Source organism: Ovis canadensis, chromosome 16 (genome assembly GCF_042477335.2).
Source record: "Ovis canadensis isolate MfBH-ARS-UI-01 breed Bighorn chromosome 16, ARS-UI_OviCan_v2, whole genome shotgun sequence".
NCBI classification, from domain to species: Eukaryota; Metazoa; Chordata; class Mammalia; order Artiodactyla; family Bovidae; genus Ovis; species Ovis canadensis.
Genome location: NC_091260.1, coordinates 84486025 through 84496448, shown reverse-complemented (window position 1 = coordinate 84496448; position 10424 = coordinate 84486025). Strand labels below are relative to the sequence as shown.

Below are 10424 nucleotides of genomic sequence, written 5' to 3'. Positions count from 1 at the left end.
CCCCCAGCAAATGTCTGCTGTTTCAGCCTCCAGGCTTCGGGTTTGCCACAGTGGCTGAGCAGGCCCAGCAGGCCCACCCCTGGGGTCCTTGGTGGTCAGGAGCCGAGATCCACCAGCTGTCCAGTGGTTCCAAAGCCCCAGCAGCCTGGGAGGCCCGGGCAGCCCTTCAGCCCCACTGGCGCCCCTGCAGGGAGCTCCCCGAAGCTGCAAGGCTGGGCTCAGCCAGGAGCGGTGCAAAGCATGGACCCCACCACCCCACCGTGGGCCCAGGAGACGGGCAGCCCCCAGGCCGGCGCTGACGGGCAGCACACCAGCCCCCAGATGGCGCCCCGGGCTGACAAGGGGCCTTCAGCCTGCAGGCCTGCTTTCTCTCAGGTCAGCCGTTTCTGGGGTCTGGACTCGTTCCAGGGAACCCATCCCTCACCTTTATCTGTGAAGTGAGTTTGGGGGTCAGAAACACCCCATGGAGAATCTTCTGAATAAACATTCAGGGGGATGGGGTGAGTGAGTGAGAAACCCTCTGGGTGGGGAAGGCGGGTGGATGCCCCAGCCAGCACCTGCCCAGCAAGGACATGTTTCCCCATGTCCCCGACTGCAGGGGGGACCCTGCTGGTTCCTGGGCGCTGAGCAGTGCACCCAGCCCTGGCTGCAGCCGGCAGGGCCGCAGTGAGGGGCGACCAAGCCTCCAGCCCACCGGGTCTCCTCTCTGCCTCCTCTGCCCTGAGCTCCCCAGGAAGGGTGGGGAAGAGACGGTTCACCCACAGAGAGGGGTATGTCATCCAACTTCGCGAGGGGCTCCAGGTCCCTCTGGGGAGCATAAACAGGGCCAAACAGCCTCTGGCGCTCTGCGATCACGCAGGTCCATCCGCAAAGCAGCACCCAGGCCACCCGGTCGCCAAGGCCCCGGTCACCTTCCCTCCAGGTTGACCATCAGCCAAACAGGCAGTGGTCCCCAGGCACTGGTGTGGATGGGCCTCTAGCCACTACTCCTTTTTTATTTTGGGGGGCTCCAAAATCACTGCAGATGGTGACTGCAACCATGAAATTAAAAGACGCTTGCTCCCTGGAAGAAAAGCTATGACCCACCTAGACAGCAGATTAAAAAGCAGAGACCTTACTTTGCCAACAAAGGCTGTGGTTTTTCCAGTGGTCATGTATGGATGTGAGAGTTGGACTGTGAAGAAAGTTGAGCGCCGAAGAATTGATGCTTTTGAACTGTGGTGTTGGAGAAGACTCTTGAGAGTCCCTTGGACTGCAAGGAGATCCAACCAGTCCATTCTGAAAATCAGTCCTGGATGTTCATTGGAAGGACTGATGCTGAGGCTGAAACTCCAATACTTTGACCACCTGATGCGAAGAACTGACTCATTTGAAAAGACCCTGATGCTGGGAAAGACTGAAGGCAGGAGAAGGGGACAGAGGATGCGATGGCTGGATGGCATCACGGACTCAGTGGACATGGATCTGAGCAAGCTCCATGAGAGGGTGAACAACTGGGGAGCCTTGTGTGCTGCAGTCCCGGGCGTTGCAAAGAGTCTGACAGGACTGAGCCACCGAACTGAGCTGACAGCCTGTGCTCGGATCACCTCGTGCCCTGATCGGCTGGCGGAGCTTTGCGCATCACCAGCCTTCCGGCTGAACCTCATCTGCGGTCCTTGCGCTCGCGGCCAGCCCTTTCGTCTTGTGGGGCCCGCTTCCTGCAGAAACACTTAGGAATGCAGGCCGGGCCTTCGCCGGTGCCTTCCTGGCCGCGGGGCCCACCCTCCTCCTGGAGGGTTTGTAGGCGGAGGCGGCGCTGCCCTCGGCTCTGGGCCGTCATCCTGGTCCGTGCCGGAAGCCCGGCTCTTGGGGAGCTCGTCCCCTGGGGCCTGTCAGGCCTGCTCACCCAAGGCCCTTCCTCCTTCCTTATCCAGAGCGGCTGTGCTCGCCTTCCCGCCTCCCCTGGACGCGCAGGTCCCGCCGGGCCGCCCCAGCCCCGCCTCTCCAGACGCTTCCGCCTGGGCCTCGCTCCTCCGGGGCCTGCGGCTGAGACCTGGCTCCGCCAGGTGTGCATCCAGGCCCTGAAGCCGCGAGGCCCAGGGTTCCTTCGGGGCCCCAGGCAGCGTCACATCCCCGGGAGCCCCTAGGAATCCCCAGAGGCCACAGCCTGCTTCTGCGCTGACCCCACCCGGAGTCTCACCTGGCGCGCGCCTTCCACGCTGCCCACAGCCTGCGGTGGTCTCTCCCTTCACGGCCAGGAGCTCAGGCAGAGGCCTCGGCAGGGGGTGCTGCCCCGCGAGGCTTTGCTGGGGGTCGCACCTGGGCTGGGTGGGGCTGGAAGGTCCAAGATCCCGCCGCCTGTCACCTTGGTGTCTCCCACCTGGCCACTTTCTCTCTCCGTGGGACCTCGTCTCTCTCCGTGTGACCCCATTTCTCTCCACCTGGCCCCTTTCTCCCGCCGCGTGGCCCCTTTCTCTCTCCACGTGGCCCCCTCTCCCTCCGCGTGGCCCCCTCTCCCTCCGCGTGAGCCCGTCTCTCTCCAGGCCTTGTCTTGCCTGAGCCGGGTTACCATGTGGGTACCTGGGTCCTCGCTTCTGAGCAGAGCAAGCTGCAGCCCAGTCTCGATCCGAGGGGAGACCACGGGCCTCAGTGCTTGGCGGGAGCCTGGGCCGAGTGCACCAGGAGCGGAGGGGAGCAAGCCCAGGACTCCCAACACCCGTGGCAACGACGCGAGTGTGTCCCTGCCGTTGCTGGAGTATCACCAGTCAAATGTCCGGACCCGACACCACCGCGGAGCGTCTGCCTCTGGGTTCATCTCAGCGGTAAGTCCTCAGCCAGCAGGGGACGGGAACACAGAACCCTCTAGCCTTCCAGGCAGGACGGGCAGCTGGCAGAGGCTGGGAACCCATCTCAGGACACCTGGGCTGCGGGCTGGGCCCCGGCGTATCTGGAGATGCGGGAGGCCCCCTCCTCCTGTGCCTGAAGCGTCCAGACCTGGGTGCTGCCTGGGCCAGTCACCCACTGCCCACGATGCTCTGTGACACAGGCCCCAGCGTGAGGCCCAGGAGAGAAACTCCGGCCGCCCAGACACGGGACCCTCAGAGAAACACAGTGGGCCCGCATCCCGGGTGCGGCACGATTCGCGGGGACCGCAGGGCCTGGCCCCTCACTCAGGCGCCCTCCCGCAGCGCAGCAGGGGCAGGGCCTGGGAGCAGGCTCGCCTCTCCCTGCCTGCAGGGGTCCTGGCGGAGGGCGCTCAGGGGAGTTTGGCGAGAGGAGCCCCCATGGCCCAGGCCCATCATCACTTTCCAGACTCCGCCCACCCACCCTGCATGACCATCAGGGTCTCTGCCTCTCATGGGAACAGAGGCAGGTCCCCCACGGGCTGTGAGGAGCCCGGCACCCGTGCCCACGGCTACCATGAGTTCTGGGGTCTGATCACCCATAACTGGCACCATTGTTTCCTGTAGCTTCTTAATAGCTCATTATCCATCTCCCAACACCTCCCGTTCTCCACTTCCCACAGTTCTAATAATACACAAAACTATGATACTTAGTATTTAGGAAAAATGTTATTTTTAAGAATGGCCGACTTCTCCCTGGATACCCTGAACCCAAAATCAGTCAGAGGCTGGGCCTGGGAGGATACTAAGCTGGGAAGTGACATCATTCGTGTTCATGGCCCTCTGCTCCCCACCCTTAAGCTGTGCCCCTCCTCCACCAGAAACGGGCAGCAGCCGCCTCTCCTCTGCTTCCTCCTGGTCCCTGGTTCCTTGCCTGTCCCCGCCTCCACCGCCCGCTGGGGCCTGGCGACCTGAGCCTCCCACCCCGAGCAGGGTGGGGAGCTGTGGGCACAGCGGCAGCTGTGCAGTTCAGGCCTGCAGCCCACATCCCTGCATCCTCATCCTCTCCTCCATCTCCTCCTCCCTCCCTGCCTCCCTCCATCCCTTCCTTCTTCATCTGTTCCACTCTTTGTCCAGCAAACACAGCCTCAGCTCCCACCGCACTGGACGTTGCGGGAGCTCTCGGCTCTGCAGAACTGAGGAGCAGCCCATCCACTCCAGCATCAGGACCACCACAGGGCAGAGAGCACGCTCACCTCCTTCACGGGAAACTCCCCTCCAGAGCCCAGGGGCCGAGTGCGGTCCAGGGCCGATGGGGAGCCAGCCCACCTGCCTGGGCTCTGAGCAGAGCAGTGACAGAGTCCTGGGGACAGTGGGACAAAAGAGGGGGAGCTGGACACCTGCCCGCAGAGGGAGGGAGAGACCGCAGCAGGGGAGGAGGGGATGGAGGTGGGCCTGTCTGTGCCCACAGCAGGGTCAGTGGTGGCAGAGGTGTTGGGATGCCCTCCACTGAACGGGAGGAGTGAGGGGAGAGGAGGGGGCCCTGGGCAGATTCCTCGACCTAATGTCCAAAAAAGGGACCCGCCCACCTGCAGCACCCGGGCCCTAGGTGAGTGTGCTGGCATCCAGGCAGCCGCCATGGGCACCTCTGGGAGGGAGATGCCTCTGGAGGGTGCAGAGGTGGGGGACCTGTGCCCCCTGCACTGACTGGAGGCTGGGGGTGCCAGGCCCCCTCCCCACCAGGACAGCGTGGCCCCCAGCACACTGGGATCTGGCGGGGCGCCAGGCCCCCCTCCCCCACCAGGACAGTGTGGCCCCTGAAGATGGCTGGCTTCCCCTCCTGAGGACCCCACCAGGGCAGGTGGTTGGGGGCAGGGTCTCCCTGAAGCCCCCTCCCCTCCCAGGAGGGGAGCCCAGGGCTTCCCACCCCCTCCCTCGGGTCACTGCTGGAACCCCCGGCACCCCTCCTCAGGCACCCCCACCCTTCCCTCCTTGCCCTGCACACCGAGGGCTGGGGGTGGGGGGACCGTCCCCGCAAGGGGGACAGGCTTGTCTTTCAAAACTTCAGAGAGGAGTAGGGGGCGGGGCGGGGCTTAGGCAGGCCCCAGAATGGCGCCTCCTGGACCGTCGTCCTGGACGGTCCCATCTGGCACCTTCGGGCCGGCAGAGGCCCTTCAGGCTGGGCACAGCAGGAGAGAGAGGGTGTGGGCCATGGTGACTAAGGGTCTGTGTTGGGGCCTCAACGTGGGCCAAGGTGATGCAGGGGGTGGGCCGTGGGGGCTGGCCCCAGGCAGAGCCCCAGGGCCGCGGGGGACAGAGGCTGCTGGGTCACAGAAGGGAAGGCGGGAGAGGGCGGGATGGGGGTTTGGGTTCTCTAATGAGCCTCAGACAGGGAGAGGGGGGGCTGGCTCCTGACTGGGAGAGGGGGGGCTGGCTCCTGACCCCGGGGTGAGGAGGGGCCTTACCTGCTCGGGGGAACTGAGGACGTAGGGCAGGGGTTTCCCTCGGAGGCTGTCCCCTCCGAGCCCCGTGGACTTCAGGGCGGAGGGCCCACCTGCTCCCCAGCTACCTCTGACCCTGCCTTTCCCAAACCCCAGTCTGAACAGCCCCTCCTCCTTCCTCCAACCTCTGACCTCCAACCTGTCCCCCAACTGAAGACCTTGGTCAGGCGCCCCACCCTCCTGGACACTTTGCCAGCCTCTCATGGGTTCAGAGCTGACTCAGGCAAGGCCTGCCCCACGACCTTGCCCTGTGGACGCTGGCTGCCACCCAAGGCCACACCCTGGGCCTGGCCCAGCTGACCCTGCAGCCCGGTCCAACACTGGGCAGGCTCCTCCCTCACAACCGGGGCCCTCCGGCCGCAGGGCCCCCCAGCCTGGCCGAGTCCACCTCCACCCCTGGCCTCACCCCAGCCCTCACTGGCCCTGCTGCTCTAGAGCTTCACGCCAGCAGCACCTGCTCCGGAGCAGGGCTGTGTCCCGCGGATGCACCCCTGACCTCAGGAGGGTCCCCAGAGCTTGGTCTCCTTCCCCTCGCCCACCTCGGGCTTTCGGTGGTGTCGCCGCAGCTGACGTCCAGCCCGGCCTCTGCTGACCACCCTGACGTCACCTCCTGACCTCCGGACCAAGGCCCTGGGGGCGGAGCCTGGCTGCCTCGGGGCGGAGCCTGGCTGCCTCGGGGCGGAGCCTGGCTGCCTCGGGGCGGAGCCTGGCTGCCTCGGGGCGGAGCCTGGCTGCCTCGGGGCGGAGCCTGGCTGCCTCGGGGCGGAGCCTGGCTGCCTCGGGGCGGAGCCTGGCTGCCTCGGGGCGGAGCCTGGCTGCCTCGGGGCGGAGCCTGGCTGCCTCGGGGCGGAGCCTGGCTGCCTCGGGGCGGAGCCTGGCTGCCTCGGGGCGGAGCCTGGCTGCCTCGGGGCGGAGCCTGGCTGCCTCGGGGCGGAGCCTGGCTGCCTCGGGGCGGAGCCTGGCTGCCTCGGGGCGGAGCCTGGCTGCCTCGGGGCGGAGCCTGGCTGCCTCGGGGCGGAGCCTGGCTGCCTCGGGGCGGAGCCTGGCTGCCTCGGGGCGGAGCCTGGCTGCCTCGGGGCGGAGCCTGGCTGCCTCGGGGCGGAGCCTGGCTGCCTCGGGGCGGAGCCTGGCTGCCTCGGGGCGGAGCCTGGCTGCCTCGGGGCGGAGCCTGGCTGCCTCGGGGCGGAGCCTGGCTGCGTGTTCTGGGCAGCCGGAAGCTGGTCACAGCGGTGCTCCAAGGCGCAGCGCAGCGTCCCTGCCCAGAGCCAACGTTCCTCTACAGGAGTTACTGCGGAATGTGCGAGAGTGAGCTACGAGAGAGGCCTTCTCAGGACGTCCTCCCCTGTCTTCCTCTCTTCACTCAGCTCTCTCTTACGGGCCACTTTGACCTCTAACCCTGGACATCCCTGAGATCTGCCCGTCCGCCCCGCCAGGAGCACCCAGACTGCCCCCAGGGGATTGGTGATGGGTCGCTTCCCCCACGCAGCTGGGGCTGGCACTCAGGGGCGGGTCCCTGCAGCCCCTTCTGCGTCGTTCCCAGGTCGCTCAGTGTGAGCGGCCAGCCCACCCAGGGTTGCTCCCCCGGCCCGCCCCACGCTGTCCCCTCACCCGCTGCAGCCACACCGTCTCGGCCCCGGGAGCGCTGAGGGACCCCCAGCCTGCCTAGCTTGGATGGCTCACCCCTGGGTGGTGCGCCGCCCCGCTGGCCTGACCCCCGCTGGCCTCTGCGGCCCAGCTCTGACCCCAACTCCCTTGGTCGTCCTTGAACGTGGGGGCCCTGGGGGTCCTTGCCCGGCCCCTTTCCCCACCTACAGCGACCTGTCCTGAACGGCGCCTGCAAGTAGGCTCTCCAGACGGGGCGCCGCAGAGCCGCTGTGCTGAAGGCGGTCAGCGGCCGCTATGCGAGGCGTCCTAAGGCCGGAGCCCCACAAATGTGTCCCTTTGCTCAGCTGTGCCTTCCCTCACAGAGGCTGCGGGAACCCAGCGGAGTCCCCACCTGGGCAGCCGTTGGCTGGCCGCTCCGGCCCATGGTCCGCGCAGCTCACAGTGAGGACTGTTTCTGGCCCTGGGGCCCAGGGAACTGCACGGTCACGCAGATACGGTTCTCAATGGTTGTTTGGGTGCACCTCGAATTTCATTCTCATGATACAAACGCTCCCTGCAAACTACACCCCCTCGCAAGCAACCGTGGTACACCTGAGGGGCAGCGGTGCCAGCTCCACCCCACCGCCCCACCCCCCACTGCCTGGCAAACGTCAACACTGTGCTTTGGGCCAGATGCTCCCCAAAGGGCAGTTCCTGCCTACGTGCAGCTGCCCAGGCCGCCAGCAGTGGGGGTCCGGCCCAGACGCCCTGGGCCTGGGCCCAGGCACAAAGTGCTGAGCTCAGGGGACCCCCCTCCATGGAAGACCCCACCCTCCCACCTGCTCTGTGTGGTCCCGGTCACCTAGGGTCTGCCCTGCCCCTCCCCCACCCCAGGGGGACTCGGGGTCCCTGGGGAGGAGAGGGTGAGGAGGGCAGCCCCAGGGTCCCCTGAGTCCCTCCGTGGGGCTGAGGAAGGGCGCGGAGTCAAGGGGAGCTGGGATGCAGGACGGGCAGACCTGGGGGCAGGGCTGCAGTGCCCGAAGGCTCTGGGCTGGTCTGGGGCGAGCTGGGGAGGGGGCTGGAAAGGCCAGGTTTGGGGAGAAAGGACCCGGGCTGCAGGTGCCCTGTCCAAGGGCACACGGGGCCCCCCGAAGGGGTCACAGGTGGGAAGGCGGAGTTCCTGGGCTGCCCTACCCACCCAGGCCCCTGCCCACCCCGCCCCCGGAGTTTTCCCCAGGGACAGAGTTGAGGGTGGGGTGCAGGGCCTTTTGGAAAAGTACTGGCCTGGAGGCTGCTGAGAAGTCAGTTCCTCAGGTTAATGGTTAATCTGCAGCTGAAGCGTAAAACCAACTTAACCCAAGCAGGGCAGCTACTGATAGTGGTGGGGGCGGTGTTTGCGGGCCACGCTCACCCCCCTCCCCTGCTCATAAACTCATGCCTCACTGGGGGAGGGGGGCGGTGGCCAGGCTGCCCCTCTGCTCCTGAAGCCCTAGGGTCAAGTGGATGGGTGTGAGGCCCGTCCCCCCTGCGCCAATACACACTCTGCCAGGAGCCCCAGGACCCCTGTGCCCACCATCTGCCCTCTTTCTCTGGGCCGCAGAAGAAGGCTGCGACCTCCTCACCCGCGGATGGGGCTGCCACTGACCGGCCCGACCCCCTTGCCAGACCCTTGGAGGCTCCTGCAGCCCAGCGCCTAGGAGAGGCTGGTGGAGTCCTTGTCCCCGGTGGAGGGACAGGCAGCTGGGGAGCCTGGAGGGACCCTGGGCAGCAGGGAGGAGGGACGGACGCATTGGGTACAGCCGCCGGCAGGAAGCGGTTGCCTGCATCCAGGCTGGAAGGTGCACCACCGCACCATCACCAGCAGGAGGAGAAAAGAGCCTCTCCCGCCTGGCAACAGCTCAGCCAATGAGAAGCCAGCCAATGAGAAGCCAGCCAATGAGAAGCCCCTCTCCCGCCTGGCAACAGCTCAGCCAATGAGAAGCCCCTCTCCCGCCTGGCAACAGCTCAGCCAATGAGAAGCCCCAATCGGTTCAGTTCAGTTGCTCAGTTGTGTCCGACTCTTTGCGACCCCATGAATCGCAGCACGCCAGGCCTCCCTGTCCATCACCAACTCCCGGAATTCACTCAGACTCACATCCATCAAGTCAGTGATACCATCCAGCCATCTCATCCTCTGTCGTCCCCTTCTCCTCCTGCCCCCAATCCCTGCCAACATCAGAGTCTTTTCCAGTGAGTCAGCTCTTTGCATGAGGTGGCCAAAGTACTGGAGCTTCAGCTTTAGCATCAGTCCTTCCAAAGAAATCCCAGGGCTGATCTCCTTCAGAATGGACTGGTTGGATCTCCTTGCAGTCCAAGGGACCCTCAAGAGTCTTCTCCAACACCACAGTTCAAAAGCATCAATTCTTCGGTGCTCAGCTTTCTTCACAGTCCAGCTCTCACATCCATACATGACCACAGGAAAAACCATAGCCTTGACTAGACGGACCTTAGTCGGCAAAGTAATGTCTCTGCTCTTGAATATACTATCTAGGTTGGTCATAACTTTCCTTCCAAGGAGTAAGCATCTTTTAATTTGATGGCTGCAATCACCATCTGCAGTGATTTTGGAACCCCCCAAAATAAAATCTGACACTGTTTCCACTGTTTCCCCATCTATTTCCCATGAAGTGATGGGACCGGATGCCATGATCTTCATTTTCTGAATGTTGAGCTTTAAGCCAACTTTTTCACTCTCCTCTTTCACTTTCATCAAGAGGCTTTTTAGTTCCTTTTCACTTTCTGCCATAAGGGTGGTGTCATCTGCATATCTGAGGTTATTGATATTTCTCCTGGCAATCTTGATTCCAGGTTGTGCTTCTTCCAGTCCAGCGTTTCTCATGATGTACTCTGCATATAAGTTAAATAAACAGGGTGACAATATACAGCCTTGACATACTCCTTTTCCTATTTGGAACCAGTCTGTTGTTCCATGTGCAGTTCTAACTGTTGCTTCCTGGCCTGCATACAGATTTCTCAAGAGGCAGGTCAGGTGGTCTGGTATTCCCATCTCTCTCAGAATTTTCCACAGTTGATTGTGATCCACACAGTCAAAGGCTTTGGCATAGTCAATAAAGCAGAAATAGATGTTTTCTGGAACTCTCTTGCTTTTTCCATGACCCAGTGGATGTTGGCAATCTGATCTCTGGTTCCTCTGCCTTTTCTAAAACCAGCTTGAACATCAGGGAGTTCACGGTTCAAGTATTGCTGAAGCCTGGCTTGGAGAATTTTGAGCATTACTTTACTAGCGTGTGAGATGAGTGCAATTGTGTGGTAGTTTGAGCATTCTTTGGCATTGCCTTTCTTTGGGGTTGGAGTGAAAACTGACCTTTTCCAGTCCTGTGGCCACTGCTGAGTTTTCCAAATTTGCTGGCATATTGAGTGCAGCACTTTCACAGCATCATCTTTCAGGATTTGAAACAGCTCAACTGGAATTCCATCACCTCCACTAGCTTTGTTCGTAGTGATGCTTTCTAAGGCC

The 10424-nt window shown here is 63.4% G+C and overlaps 2 long non-coding RNA genes across 2 annotated transcripts; one reads left to right on the top strand and one right to left on the bottom strand.

Annotated features, from left to right (window-relative positions):
• Positions 1 to 960: 960 nt before the first annotated feature.
• On the bottom strand, positions 961 to 5906 carry LOC138421557 (uncharacterized). The gene is made up of 2 exons (XR_011249535.2): positions 5288 to 5906; positions 961 to 4185 (listed from the first exon to the last, which is right to left on the bottom strand). It is a non-coding gene; the product is annotated as an uncharacterized lncRNA (long non-coding RNA).
• A 511-nt stretch (positions 5907 to 6417) lies between these two features.
• Positions 6418 to 9826, top strand: LOC138929765 (uncharacterized). The gene is made up of 2 exons (XR_011445956.1): positions 6418 to 6628; positions 7291 to 9826. It is a non-coding gene; the product is annotated as an uncharacterized lncRNA (long non-coding RNA).
• Positions 9827 to 10424: the final 598 nt, after the last annotated feature.